The sequence below is a fragment of the Monodelphis domestica genome, chromosome 6 (assembly GCF_027887165.1).
Source record: "Monodelphis domestica isolate mMonDom1 chromosome 6, mMonDom1.pri, whole genome shotgun sequence".
Taxonomy (NCBI): domain Eukaryota; kingdom Metazoa; phylum Chordata; class Mammalia; order Didelphimorphia; family Didelphidae; genus Monodelphis; species Monodelphis domestica.
In genome coordinates, this window is record NC_077232.1 from 25,366,315 (window position 1) to 25,382,903 (window position 16,589).

At 33.9% G+C, this 16,589-nt stretch overlaps 1 pseudogene; it reads right to left on the minus strand.

The window, feature by feature from the left end:
• Positions 1-15,478: 15,478 nt before the first annotated feature.
• LOC100617533 (olfactory receptor 4C6-like) lies at positions 15,479-16,388 on the minus strand (annotated as a pseudogene).
• Between the last annotated feature and the right edge of the window lie 201 nt (positions 16,389-16,589).

The window sequence follows — 16,589 nt, forward strand, 5'->3', positions numbered from 1 at the left end:
CCTGATGTTATCCTTTACTTCTCTCTTCCTTTGCTCCCATTTCTAAAGAAACTTTACTAGAAAAATACCCCTTCTTGTTGGTTGATCATAAGCTCTCTTATATCTCAGAGAAGATTGAAATGACAATCAGTCTTTCTTATTTTAGTTTTCATTCACTAGTTCATTAACTGTTATCTACCACCATATACAAGTTTTTCTCATCCTTTAAAAATACCTTCATTGATTCTTCAATATCCTCCCTTTATCAACCTTTATTTTTCCTTCATTTAATCATCCAAACTCACAAAACACATTTGCTATCTGATTTCTTCACCTCTCACTATGAAACTCATGGTAATGTGAGTTCTAATCTGATTATAATTTGATTATCTCTGAGTTACAAAGGATCTTTTAATTAGTGATGAATTTTTAGTTTTCATACTTCTTAATGTACATCAAAAGTGAATCTCAACTTAATATATATCTCATAGATTAATATACATTTTACAAAAAATACAGGCATTTGACATTGATAATATCTTGATCTCTTGGATATTCTCTCCCTTTTTGGTCTTAGGTAATACTATTTCCATTATTCTATTTTTAGTTGTCTGGCTATTTCTCAGGCTTCTTTGTTGTATCAAAATTAATGTCCCAACTGTGAACTCTTGATATCACCAAAGGTCTCTCATGGACATATTTACATTTTTTCTTTATATTCATTCACATTAATAAGTCAGGTTACACCAGTTATGTAATCATTTCTATGTAGATTATTCTGAAAGATAATATATAAATATGTTGATATATTGATGTATATACATATATGTATCAATATGCATGTATATATACATATACCCAGGCATGAAAATATATATACATAAAGATTTATGTGTTTCCAACCCTTGTCTCTTAAACCCAAAGTTCACAACTGGATATTTGGATCTAGAAGTCACATAGACATCTCAGAATGTATTCATATGACAAAGAATTCATTATCTGCCCCTCCTTCATTACTTGGTGATATCGCCTCTTTAATCTTCAAGATTAACAATCTCAAATCATTGTCGAGTCAATAGCTCATGACATCAATTGTTAAATCTGACCTTCTCTAACCCCATATGATATAGGTGCCCTTTCTTGCTATTCAGTAGCCACTGAACTAGTTTAGCTATAAATGTTTGTCATCTTTCACCTGTAATATTGGCACACCTGACTTAAATTATTTATGTATTTCCAGTGTTATCCCCTCTACAATACACTTTCCTTTAATTGACCAGAAAATTGTTATTCCTGTACTACAGATAAAAGTGACATTCCTTGCCATTTCCTTACTTGAGGACCCCCATTAAGTCTATGACCTTAAATCTCTTTTGCTTCTAATATTCGCAGAAAGTTTGGGGAAAGACATAGAAATATGAGAAATATTAGCATAGATATGGCAATTAAATCCATAAGCAGTGATGACATTGTCTAGTGAAATAATAAGAGGAAGAAGAGAGGAAATACCTGGAGAGGACTCTGTTGAATAATTTCTGTTAGAAGGCAGGAAATGAAGGAAGATCCATTAAGGATACTAAGAAGGAGTGATTGTTAGGTAAGAGGACAAAAGGAGAGAATTCTGTCATGAAAACCTAGAGAGGATAGATTGCTGAGGAGAACAGAGAGGTGTAGAAGACTGAGGATTGAGAAAAGGTACTTGGATTTGATAATTAAGAAATCATTGTAAAACTATAGGGAGAACACCCTAAACCTGGAAGAGGTATCTTTCTTAATGTGTCCCATGATATTTTTTGCTATTGAATCAATCACCTCCATTGAGCTTGCAGTCCATTAAAATCACTCAAATTTTTAAAAGTGAAATGACTTCTAATTATCCTTCTCTTACCTTTAGTTTTGAAGCCTTTACACCCAAGTAAGACTTTATATTTGAATCCAGTTTTCTAGAGTTTCAAAAATCATTTTTCCACCTCACCCTGTTATTTAGCCTCTTAGACTATCTTCCCAGTCTTCTGTCTCCTGAAAAGGTACCCAGAGATAAAGGCAAATATAACAACCTAAACTTTTACCCATATCATTGATAAATAGAACAGAAACAGGGCAAGTCTCTAGGGTACTCTACTGGACACTTCCTGCCATATTGACATTGAAATACACAAAATCTTTGAATCTGGCCATGCAATGAGTATTAATTTCATCTAATACAATCCTATCCTAGGGCACATCTCTCTGTCAACAAATATTCATATGGGAAATCACTAAGGTATTTATACTTGAATGTCCTCAGGTTTGTAAGCTTCCCTGAGTTGCATTTGACTTCCATGATCTTTGATAACTAGGAAACACTTCCAAGTCATGATGCACACTAAAGCAACACTTTTGTGTAGGGAACCTGAATCTAGAACTAGTAAAATAACAATGACATGACACCTGCAGATTTGAATCAAATTATTGCCAATCTCAACTAGGTATTGCAATGGATAGGGTACTAGGTCTGACATCCGGAAGATTAATCTGCCTGAGTGAAAATCTGGCTTCATATAGTTGGTAATAAACTATGTGTCCCTGGGTAAATTATTGAACTATGTGTACCTCATTTCCTTATCTGTAAAATTATCTGGAGAAGAGAAATGGCACATCAGTCCAGTACCTTTTCCTAGCAAACCTCAAATGGGTACTCAAGGATATGGAAATGACTGAATCAACCATTTAACAATTGATAATCATCAGAAAATGGTATTATGAAAAGACCCAAAACTACTATCCAACAACTTTAGCAGTATCACCTCTGAGAAAAAAATAAGAACAATTTAATGGAGTAAGAACCAAATATGATTTTTAAAAAGTCTTAAAATTCCAAATATACTATTAAATAGATCATAGATTTAGTCATCTTGGAAGAATGCTTATTTTCACTAGACTATAATTTTACATATGTCTAAGGTTTCATCATACAGTTTAAGAATTAGATGGTATTTGTCACCATTTAGTCCCAATCATAGTCAAAATTAATCCCTAAGATATACTTTTCAAGTAGTATTCCATCATCTACTTGAAAACTTCCAGAGGGCACATGGGTACTTTCAAATCAACTAAATCTATAATCTTTAAGAATGTTTCCTCTGGCATAAAGCCTATATTCACTTCTTTGTAATTTCCATCTTTTCTAACTCCTCTCCAGTTGATAGAACTAACTTAATTACTTCCCCACATAATAACCCTTCACAAACTTGAAGACAATTGTCATGTAACCCAATTTCTGATTTTCCTCTGGGATAAATATGTCTAATTACTTCAACTAATACTCATATGTAACAGACTCAGTTCCCCTCACTAGTCTGATTGCTCAAATGTGGTTACATGACAATTTATGAAAGTCTTCCTCAAGTCACAGTAGGTAGAACCAAACACAACTCTATAGATAATGTCTGACAAGGTCAGAAAATACTATATCAGTGTTCTGTTCTTAGGAGTCACCTTTCTCTTCAGGTTCCCAAGATTCCATTTATTTTTCGCATAGTTACTGCCATGTCATATGGAGCCTGTAGTTACTAATCCTCTGGGATTTTTCCCCAGAATACTACATATCTAACAGTCTCTCATTCATGATACATTTTAAATTGATTTTGGTTTAATATCAACCAAGGAGAAGACGTTACACCTGTCCCTTTTGAATTTTATCTTCCTAAATTCAGTATGAAGCTCTTAGCTATCTAAATACTTTTGTATCCTGACTTTGCAATGCTTTAACTGTTCCAGTAAACTTTTTTTATCTTAAAATTAGATAAACTTACCAGTCTGCTTTGTCTAAATAATGGTATCAATGTTAAATGCAGAGGTTGAAACACAAATTCCTGGAGAACTGCACTATAATCCTACTCCCATGCTGAAAAGTGAACAATTGACAACATGTCTTGATTGCCACCACTCAACCAAAAGTCATCCATCTGTTTGTATTATCATCTATCTTCTCAACAATAATAATGTGGTAATTCATCAAAGTTTTGCTAAAATCTAGATGAAATAGACTATATCCTCAATATTCTCTTCATCGACAGATTAAATGATCTTGTTGAAAATAGAAAATAAATGTTTTTCCCATTTATTTCATGAAGTTGAACTACAGAATATCTGACTCTATCTTCTGACATTGTCTGATCCAATTGCACAGGCAATACAGAAGAGTGAAAATCATGATGGATTTAGAAACAAAGTCTTGGCTAAGTTTTCCAAGCTTATAAATTGTAAGTCCACACACCTGGGGAAAGCCACTTAGAAACTTTAGGCTCCTCAAATATAATATATAGAGATACAGTAGATGTCCTCCTGTTAAATCAATCATCTTAGGAAATATCATTTGAAATGAAATGACAGTTTTTAGTCAAGCATTAAAAGACCCATGATTTTAGGTCTTTTTAATGCAATTCCTTAATAATTCCTTGGTGTTGGATGGTGCTCTTTTGTAGATATAATTTTATTTTTATTATTTTGGGGGGGACTCATAACTAAGAAAGATAAAGAAAAATCCATGGAAGGAAATATTTGCTACTGCAATCAGTGGCATGATTATCTGTTGCCTTGGTTATCAGACTCTTTTCATACCCTAGAGGTTGGCATTGTGCTCTCTTGAGTGATAAATTGAGGTAGAAATTGTTTTCCTTCCAAATGCACAAATTTTATTCCTATTCATATCTCTGTGACTATAACATGTCAAGAAGTGTGCATCTACTCTTTAGGGCTAACAGTTTCTCTCTCTGAATAAGATTGTCCATTGTGTTTTACACTGGATCTAAAGCCAGAATCCCACCTCTTTTAGTTTCTATCATTTTTGGTTCTAGACAAATCACTTTATTTCCCAGAAATTCAGTTCCTTACCTGAGAAGCATGAGAGGAGGTTCAATTGTAAAATGTCTTTCCCTTCTTTCTCTTCTGTATTTACCTTTTACACTGGACAAAACTGACTAGTTCTATTGAAGAGTGAGAATGGAAGTGTCTGCCATATAAACCCAAGTTACTATTATGAAACTCCACTTTATGTTTTTCAGAAGGATTTGAGTTCTCATAAACCACTTGGAGATAAGAGAAAATATATTTAACAATTTCAAAAATGATTTAGACACTATTCAATGGAGTTTGTAATTAATCATACATTCATTTCATAAGGAACCTATTTCCAGGAGGATGGACAGTTAAAATAATTTTAATCTTGGGAAGGTAGGACATCAGGGGCATTCAATGATTACAGAATAACAACAGCTTTAAGTATCATTTTATCATTCCAATAATGTTCCTTTGAGGATATGTCTCCAGTGACTGGTAAGTTAATCATACTGACAATGAGTTCACACTTCCAATATGGTACTGAAGCTGAAAATCCATTGAGACAAGCAAAGTTAGTGGTAATAACAGAAAAATGAATTCAAAATATATACTAATTATTGGTTATATCAACAGAACATACAATTGAAAAAAATATCATGGCACCCATGAAGTAATGTAAAATAATGAAATTAGCCAGTCCCTACTAGTTTGGAGATTATGTTAAAGATGTTCCATTGACCAAATAAACGTTTCTTGCCCCTAAAGAATTTGATCCCCACTGGTAAGTCTATTTGGAACCAAGGAGCTACAAATACTGGAGTCCACAGGGATGAGTCTAAAGTTCCCTTTGGTGAATGTGTTCATAACACTTTGAAAACCAACCATAAAGATTCATTACCTTTGCTCTAATGTAATAAAAATAATTCTGGATTTGGAGTCAGAAAACCTGAGAATGAAACCCATTTCTGGTGTTTATACCCAGTGTGTCCTTGGTATACTCATCATTTTGGACCCAAATATTGTCACTTATAAATAAGAGAAAAATCATATAATGGATTGAAAAATCTCTAACGTCAATTCTAGTTCTAAATAATATGAAAATCTGTCACTTATACCTGAATAAGAAGTTAGAATCCTAGGTTACAAGCACTGTCCCTTTCAACACAATCAGCCTGACTCAAAGGCAGAGTAAAATTGTTCACTTTATTGAGAGATGTAAAAAAAGAACTTGAAACTCCCATATATAGGTCTTACAGCCATGTGTCACAATGACTGTAATGCCTCAAAGTAAATATTATTATTATTATGCATAATAATATGATAATACATATATGAACACATTAAGTGTGATTAACCAAATAAAACTTTAGAATTATTCCTATGGACTTCAAGGTTTATGGTTCTTCCATTTCAAATAGATTTGTCAGTGAGGATCAGATTCTGCTCAGGGACTAAGCATTTCCTATGCCACAGAACCATCTACAGTATAATATTATCCCACACCAGTAGGGACTATATTATTTAACTCTATTCCTAGGTGCTAAATCATCACGAGCATCATTAACATGAATAATAACAATAACAAAATATAACCTATAATCTTCCAGGAGTTTTGTTAAGTGCTTTACAAATGTCATCTAATTTGTTTCTCACAACTCTGATAGGAGGGAAGGAAAAACCATTTATTATTCTAATTGTATGGATGAATAAACTGAATATAACAGAAGTTAAGTGATTTCCCCAGGATCATACTCCCAGAAAGTGCCTGAGGACATATTTGAACTCAATTTTTCTATACTCTAGTCTTGGTTCTATTAATATTTTTAATTCCTCCAATTAAATGAACTTTAAAAATGAATAAGTATCATTGTCTGAAAATGTTCATTTTTTATAATCTGTGTCATTTTTGTCTTATCAATTCTCTACTTTGTGGTTCCAGGACAACTAGCATAAAATTTTGGGAAAAATACTTATACAAGTTATTTAGAGAATTTTTATAAGAAAATCATGTGGACATATTTGAAAACACATAGGAAGAATTATTCGTAATAGCTTAAAAATTTTAGATGTTTCTCTGGAAATTTTGTTTAATCATAGCATCAGCTTTCATTACTATAAACACCTTGGAACAGAGTCATAAGCAAATGATGTGCTTCAAATTAAATTATCAGATGGTGATTTCACTTATTCTCAGTTTTTGTATTGTTTTATTATTCAGTCATTTCAATTTTGTTGGACTCTTTGTGCCCTATTTGGGATTTTCTAGATAAACATATTTGGGAGGCCTGCCATTTTATTCTCCAGTTCATTTTACAGATGAGGAAACTGAGGCAAAGGGAGTGAGTGAAGTGACTTACACAGGGATACACAAATGGTAAGTGTATAAGATCAGATTTGGACACAGGCAGGTGAATCTCCTTGACTTCAGGCCCATAACTCTAGCTACCTTGTTGCCCTACAATTTTGTCAAAGCCCAACTTGAAAACATAAATTTGTCCCTAGTAAAGCTATTCAGTAATAAAATAGAAGATCATAATTATTGCAGAAGACTTAAAATTGCATGGAAACTAAAGACAACTGAAAAAGATTCAAAACAGAAAGTAACAGTGGATGGTAGCAATTAATCATACATGTTCATTGACAAAAGTAAAGATCTTAGTTTTAGGAATAAGCATTAACTATGTGGTACAAGTTTTTGGAAAACTGGAAAGTAGTCTGGAAGAAACTACATACAGACTAATATCTTATGCCATTGACAAATATGAGATCTAAATTAAGACATGACCTAGCCATTTAGAGAGATTTAATATACAAATTAGAAGGAGGGTGTTGGGGACAGCTACGGAGTCGCAAGAAAAGAAAGACTGGAACATTATCAAAGTAAGGATAATGAATGTTTATTGCAAGCTTCACACTAGATTTAAAGCTCTTCTCTTCTAAATAAAGATATTTTTTAAAAATGTATTATAATAAGTCATTCTCCAATTGACAAATTGTGAAAATATATAGTTTCTAGTTGAAAACAAAACTGTATATAATGATATAAAAATGCTCTAAATCATTACTGATTGAGGAATGCAAATCAAAACAACTCTCAGATATTGTGAATTTTAGATTACTCCACCCTATTTAGTCTAGTAAAAATCAAGAAATTGTGAACTTTAGATTACTTCACCCTACTTTGTCTAACAAAATCAGGAATGTCTATACCCATACTTAAGGATTAAGTATTTAGGAGGATGGCCTATGACAGACATGTGCTAGCAAATGACAAATCAAAGACAACTTACAGACAACTGGGCTGTCCTAAGTCAAGCCTAAAATAGCACTGGTACATATGAGACCCAGGAAAGTCATGTAAAACCATTCATATGTTTTGTTTCACTTCCTCTCTCTGGCCTCATTGACAGTGGAGAGGTGGCTGGTGGCAGCTTGCTGAGTGTGTCAGCATCTTGGCATGGCGGCTGCTATTGTCTGGGTTTTAGTGGTGAGTTTTCCTTGATACCATACTGGAGGAAGCTTAGTAACCTAGTTCGGTGAAGCATCTTCTCTGACATCTCTCAGAGTTTAGGTTCTTTCTCTTTTACCTTCCAAACATTATCCACTTAAAAGCCTCTAATCTTCAGGAACCTTGTGGTGGATGACTTTGAATTCCCCCTGGCACAGGACAGGTGGGAGAAATCCTACACCCTCTCTCTCTCTCTTCTCCTTGATTTCTTCCCTATATATTGATTAAATCACAATATATTTCCAAACTGACTTGGGTATTTTATTTGGGATATCCCCTGGCAACCAAAAATTAAATTTAGATTAGGTCACAACCCTATATAAAACTTTCTTTATTCTTTTCTCCTTAATTTGAATTGAACACAGTTATTTTTTTTAAACAAAAAGTGGCAGGACTGGGGAAGTTGTTTAGCTATGAATACCCTTTCCATCAGGGAACAAACAATCCAATTAGGCAACCCTCACTGACAATTCTGCCTAGATTACTCTTAACTAGTGGTGAGAGAAACCTGGAGAAAGTTTTGGCCTTGTCCTGCTCCCCATGTGATTTGTGAAGCCCACTGGGAAAATAACTAATATATATATATATATATATATATATATATATATATATATATATATATATATATATAATTCTCCTGAAAGCCAAACTTCTGAAATCCCAGTTTCTCCTATTCCTTCTCCTACACCAAAACCAATCGCATCCCCAAGGAAATGTCCTTCTACCCAAAAACCAATTCCAGCCCCAAGGAAATCTCATCCTTCTAAAGGTACAAACTGACCCACAGGTATGAAATTCAATTTTATGCCTCTTTCCTCTAAGAGAAGTACCTGAAATAGGATGCAACAGGGATGTGGTGACTCTAAGGCACAATATACCATTTACTCCTCAATAAATAAATGAATTTACAATAAATATTCCCACATATGAACATGATCCCTTTTTGGTAAAAAAAAAAAGATGACAGACATAGTTTTTCAGTATAATCCATCTTACAAAAACATTGAAAACTTGCTACCTTACTAGTTACAAAAACTGTTTATCTAGTATTGAGATGCCCATTAACAATTATGTGCCCACATGAGATAGAAGCATTGTTGATAAGGCATAGAACACAGGCATTCTCAGATAAGTGGATTACAATAACCTTGTTAAACAGTGAAAACATTACCTTGAAATGATGTACAACACTTAACCCTGCCACCTTGTGTCCAGATTTACCTACTTCAGGAGAACCATTAAACAGTTGTGAAACACTAGTGTCCACTGCAGAAAAGCCTCGAGATAAACTCTTTGACACTCCCGTAGACAATTCAGATCTGGTCATATTTACTGATGGTTCCTTTTTTTTATGAAGATGGCATATGCTACACTGGAGCTGCTGTAGTCACAGAATTTGCCACTGAATGGTGAATTTTATTGCCCTCTAATATTAGCGCTCAATGTGCAGAACTCATAGCTCTGATACATACCTATATAATTGCCAAGGATAAAAAGGCACCAATTTATACAGATTCTAGATATGGTTTTGGCATTTGTTACTCAGTGGGAATGCTATGACTCCAGAGAGGATTTTTAATCTTGGCTGGAAAATCTAGAGCTAATGCAGAAATTATTTATGAAGTTCTTTCTGCTCTCCAGCTGCCTGAAGCCCTAGCTGTAGTTCAATGCTCTTCCCATACAGGTGACACTGACCTTGTCTCTAGGGGAAATAATCAAGCAGATGCCGCTGCAAAGATAGCAGCCATAGAAGGACCTGAATTAATTTTAACATTAACAACCACTAATGAATTAAATTTATCACTCTCCTATAATGAAAAGGGAGTGGAACAATGGAAGCAAAAATTCAAAGTAAAATAGATTAATGGAGTATGGGTGTCAACTGAAGGAAACCCCTGCTCCCTAGAAGTTTCTATCATCAAATTTGTCTATTGATTTATAAAAATGGTCACTTTGCTACCCATGGCATTGTGGACTCTGTTAAGAGAGTATGGATAGCCCCTGGTATAACTATTATAGCCTATAAAATGTGTACAGCCTGCTCTACCTGCCAAGCATATAACCAACATACCTTTCATGGTAAAGCCATTGGTGGGCGTCCTCTGGCTTACACACCTTTTGAGCACCTACAGATAGATTTCATAACAATGCCAAAGGCTGTATATTATAAAATTTGTCTAGTCATAGTAGATCAACTGACCAGAAGGACAGAAGAATTTCCTGTGACCCAAGACACAGAGGCTTTTGTTACTAAATTGCTTTTAAAATATTATCCCTTGCTTTGGCCTGCCAGCATGTTTTGATTCAGATAGAGGGAGTCATTTTACTGATTCTGTCCTAAATCAGATATATTCTTGCTTGCAGATAACTTCCAAATTTCATGTACCATATCATCCCCAGAACTCAGGTCAAGTTGAAAGAATGAACAGAGAACTTTAAACTATGATTGCAAATTATGCACTGAGACCCATTTAAAATGGCCTAAAATTCTTCCTCTTGCCCTAATTTATCTTAGAAACAGGCCTAGAGGATAGCTACACATCTCGCCATTTGAGACCCTTTTTTGGACATCCAACTATACAGGCTAAGCCTTTCTCCCCTGCATATACATCATTATTAGGGGGAGATACTACTATTGCTTCCTATATACAGGAATTACAGCACAAACTGCATGAACTCCATGATTCCAGAGCTGCAGTACAAGCCGGACCACTGGACTTTTCACTTCATGACCTGAACCCAGGAGTTAGGGTGTATACTAAAAAATTTCCAGCTTACTGGAGCAACTCAGCCTTCATGGGCAGGGCCATTCCAAATATTGTTGACTACTCCAACATCTATAAAGATTGGAGAAAAGGACTCTTGGATTCATTGCTCACATGTAAAGAGAGCATCTTCTGTTGAGACTGATTGACTGTATCCTATCACATGCATTGGAGATAATAATCCATTGACAAGTGTATTCTGTTTTTCGAGAACACATTGAATTCATGATTTTCCCCCTTATTTTTATTATTGCTTTTATTTTGATCAGAATATTTGATTTTTTCTCCCTTTTTTCTCATTTCTTGTACTAAAGGTACATACAATTAATATTAATTTTTCTGCAGTAATATAAGTTTTATATATATATATATACATATGTATGTACTTGTTATAATATTAATGCACACCCCAAATGCTTTAAACTGTAGGAACCTGCTATTTATTGATAAAATGTTATGGGACTGTGATTAATGTTGTGTCTGATTCTAGAAAATGGGATGAAAACAAGGAGCACAGACTTAACCTGAATAGTGCCAAGAAGAGCAAACAGGAAAAATTAGTGTGAGACTTGAGATCATAATTTTTGACCTATGTTAAATTGTAGGATTTCCTTTTATCTACTTGCTTTGTGAAATACTCAGACAAATACCAAAGTTTGACTATTATCCTGGCTCCCCATATCCCTCAGAAGGACAAAAAATTAGATCAGGAAATGACACTTCCTTATAAAAATAAAATTCTATTTCTTTTTCTTCCTATAATATGGCAACTTCCTGTAGTCTTGGCTGCTAAGTGAAATATTACTGCATTCTGTCCTACCCTTGTGGGATAGAAATATATTGAACCCTAATACCAGGGCCTTTTAAGAATTTATTATTGCTTACTCATTATTTTATATACATAGATTTTAGTATTTTTATTCTGATTATTTTTTTTCTTTCTACCAAAAAGTTAACTTTCTTCCATTTTTTTACTCTTTATATTTTTTTGGGGGGGTTGTTCTTGTTTTTCTCTTCTTTTGATAATTGACTCATACAACCCCATAAATCAACATTGCATCCTGAGCTGAACTAGATGATTTTTAACACCCATTTCAGGGGGGATTGTATTTTAATCACAAATCCAAGATTTTATAATTTTGTTCAAGAAAAGATCTTCAAGGAAGAAGCTTGCTAACTCCTAATCCAGAGAATGAACTGTTGCAGAAAGATACCAGAAAACCTACACTAAATCAAGAAGATCCAGGAGGAACTTTGGGTGTGGTTGATTGAACTGAAGTTTGATTGAATATTTATTTGAATGTATACTCATACGCCAAAAGGGGACTGCCCTCTAATTGGTTTTTGTCAATGTGCCCAGCAAACATTGGTTTTTCTGTCTGCCTTTCTCCTATTTCCCTCTTCTAACTATTGTAATTTCCTCTTAGAAGGTGAAATTATGTATGCACCTGCAGTTAGAAAAATTGAAGGTACAAGATGATTATGTTTAGTGATCAATTGGGGGAACTAGTCTCCCAATCATCATCAGGGGGGGATTGTAAACTTTATATTACACCACCCTACTTAATCTAACAAAATCAGGAATGTCTATACCGATACTTAAGGATTAAGTATTTAGGAAGATGGGCTATGACAGACATTTGCTTTCAAATGATAAATCAGAAACAACTGAGAGACCTATGGGCTGTCCTAAGTAAAGTCTAACATATCACTGGTACATGTGAGATGCAGGAAAGTGATATAAAACCCTCCATATATTTTGCATCACTTCCTCTCTCTGGCCTATTTGATGGTGGGGAGGTGGCTAGTGACACTTTGCTGAATGTATTGGCATTTTGGCATGGCAGCTGCTATTGTCCGGATTTTAGCAGTGAGTTTTCCTTGATACTATTGGAGGAAGACTACTAACCTAGTTTGGTCATGCATCTTCTCTGATATCTCTCAGAGTTTAGGCTGATTCTTTCTCTTTTACCTTCCAAACTCTATCCACTTAGAAGCCACTAATCTCCTTCAGGAGCCTTGTGGTGGATAACTTTGAACTCCCCCTGGCACAAGGCAGGTGGGAGAAACCCTATAACCTCTCCCTCTCTCTTCTCCTTGATTTCTTCCCTATATATTGATTAAATCACCATATATTTCCAAACTGACTTGGGTATATTTGGGGATATCTCCTGGTGACCAAAAATTAAATTTAGAATAAGTCTCCAACCTAAATTATCATTAAAATATCTTAAATCTATCAGTTTGCAAGAACAGTAAAAGTGTAAATTGACAAATGTTGGTAGGGATGTGGAATAATGGGGCAGTAATATACTGTTGATGGAATTGTGAACCGATTTATTTTAGAGGTCATTTCATGATTATAATTATAGGCTTATAAAATTGTGTACACTTTTTGGCCCAAAGATACCACTATGGAAAATGGTGTCTTCTCTAATGGAAGTAAAGGAGGGAGGAGGGAGTTAACTGGATATTTTAATATTTAAAAAAAAGCAAACAACTTTTTCTTTGAAAAAAACATAAAAAGTATTGTTCAAAAAAAGGGATGACTGGAAAAAGAGATTCACTATTAAGAAATCATGAGCCCAGTTAATATTCTGTTCTCAAAATATTAAAAGACCTAGAAGAAAACTGCTTATAGTTTTAGAATTGGAAATTGCACTAATTAGGTGGTAAGTGGATTCTACTTAGGTATAAAATATGTTTTATCTGCACTATATAGCCACTTGCCTTAACCTCATTATTTCTTTTCATGGGACATAGAAAATGATGAATTAGTAAATTTAAAGAATAGTACTAGGAATAGAAGTATAAAATGATAATATAAAGAGGAGGAAGAAGAGAATGATTAGAATTTAAATACGGTTTTAAGAATATATATATACATAGATATTTCATTTTCTCTTCACAATAATCCTTGAGAGGTAGATGCTATTATTATCCCCAAAGAGATCCCTTTTAGAGATGAAGAAAGTGAGGAATGAAGTAATTAGGTGAACTTTCAAAGATCACATAACTAGTATCTCTGACTAGATTAAAATTCAGGTCATATTAGAGATCCATAATAATATTTGGAAGCTATGAATACAGAAATACAAGGAAAAGGAAGATTTCATACTTATTACTATGTCTTAAGCAGAAAGTATTTATTCAAATTTAGAAAATAATATGGGAAGGGTTTAAGACAAAATAAGATGCACTACTTTTTTCAATGAATTTTTTCTTTTTTTCAATGAAATAAATCTTTTTACACAAAGTTATTATCTTTTGAGACATGTTCCAAATAATTACCAAATTGAAAAATAAATATGGGGAAAAAGGAAATAGACTGTTTTGGAAGACCTATATAGATACAGTCCCAATAATAAACTGTTGGTGAAACTTCAAATTGGTTTGTCCATTCTGGAAAACAATTTAGGAAGATGCCAGAAAAAAATTATTAAAACATAACTGATAATATAAAATATAATAACCTTTTGGCTAAAATCTTCTATAATTAGAGAAATTTTAAAAGGCAGTTATATGGGATAAATTCAAATGAATAAAAATAATCATGAATGTACTTTTATAGTAGCAAAGTATTAGAAATAAAGTACATATGATTTGAAAATGGCTACAGAAATTATGGAACAAGAATGGAATATTCAATAGAATAGTACTTCAGTTTAGGGAATAAGTATGGAAAAAAATCAGAACATATATAAATGAAGTAAGGACAACTAGAAAAATTATCTTCACAATTATTGTATAATTGCATAATATACAAAGAAAGGAGAGATTAAATACACAGGAAAAAATAAACTGAATATACAATTTTAATTCCCAAGTCCAGCCCCAGAGAGGACTTGTGAAAATACACTTCCTTCTCTTTTTGGCAGAAAAGGTACCATGCAGGTAGCTGCATGGTACAATAGATAGAACTTTGAACTTCAGTGAGAAATATATCAATCTGAATATTTTTAATAGATAATGTCTATCTGTATGACTCTGTGTAAGTCAGGTATATGGAATATGCTTTAATTTCTTTGTCTATGAAAGGGGGCTAATAGTACATAACTCTCAAGGAGATTATGAGAGCAAAATGAGATATTTGTAAAGTGCTTTTAGAAACTGCTAGTAAAGCACTTTGCAAATTTTAATGTGCTAAAAGGATGTTAACTATTATTATAACTGCTAGGTGGAACATTTTGATAAAAATATTTAGTATGTCAACTCAATTAAGTATTTGGATTGTCCTATATCTAGCATGTCAATTATAACCTCTCTGAAATATTTCTAGGAAAAATGGATTGGGAAAAATCAAAACGGAATTTAGGAAAGCATCATTTTCTTTGCTAGTGGAAGGAGTATGTTTACTGATTAAAATCTAATTCTATTTGCCTACTTCAGCAGTATTTGAATGATTTCATATAATAGAGTGACTGATCCAGAGTTTCCTCATGGCATTTTTAGCCTCTGAATTCCTAAGGGCATAGTTCAAAGGATTCAACATAGAAGTAATTATAGTAAAACTTATAGATACAGCTTTATCTATAGGAAAAGTGGCCACTGGTCTTACACATAAGAATATACAGGGAACAAAAACAAGACCATCACTGTGATATAAGAGCTGCAAGTATAAAGGACCTTTCTGAACTACAACCCTTCAGGGAAGTGAGGATAACAACATAGGAGACAATTAATATGAGAAAGACTGACAGGCACATGATTTCACTGTTGGCAATGACTAGTAAGCCTAGAACGTAGGTATCCATGCATGCCATTTTTAACACTGGGAACAAATCACACATAAAGCGATCAATAACATTGGGATAACAGAAAGGAAGATGGACCATAAAGAGAAGCTATATGGTGGCATGTATGGAGTCTCCTAACCAGGATGCTACTACCATTAGGTAGCACACACAAGGATTCATGATGATTATGTAGTGCAGGGGTTTACAAATGGCCACATAGCAATCATAAGCCATCACCACAAGGAGGATGATGCCAACACCACCAAAAAAATGCTCTGCAAAGAGCTGGGTCAGACAGCCTTCCAGGGAGATGGTTGTCTTCTCATAGAGTAAATCCACAAGTGTCTTAGGAGCAATGACTGAGGAGTAGGTAGTATCCATGAGGGACAGAAAGGTTAGAAAAAAGTACATGGGTGATCTCAAACCTTGACTGGCAGTCATGGTTAAGATAATGAGTACATTTCCTGTAACAGTGGCAACATAGGTGATTAAAAAGACTACCGAGAATATTTTTCAAAGCTCTGGATTTTGTGTAAGGCCAAGTAAAATGAATTTAGTGCCATTGTTTTTATTTTCCATTTTGGTTATTCCACTACCAAATTATTGATTATTCTATATTCCCTTTCTGTTTTTTTTTCCCCATTTTCTCTCTCTTTTTTCCTTGTCTGCAGTTGATAGAGTACTGAGTTTGGTGTAAGGAAGACCAGAATTCAGATGCTTCTCCACTTGGTTCTGTAAACTTATGTAGTCACTTAAATTCTTTCAGGCTTGGTTTCTCAT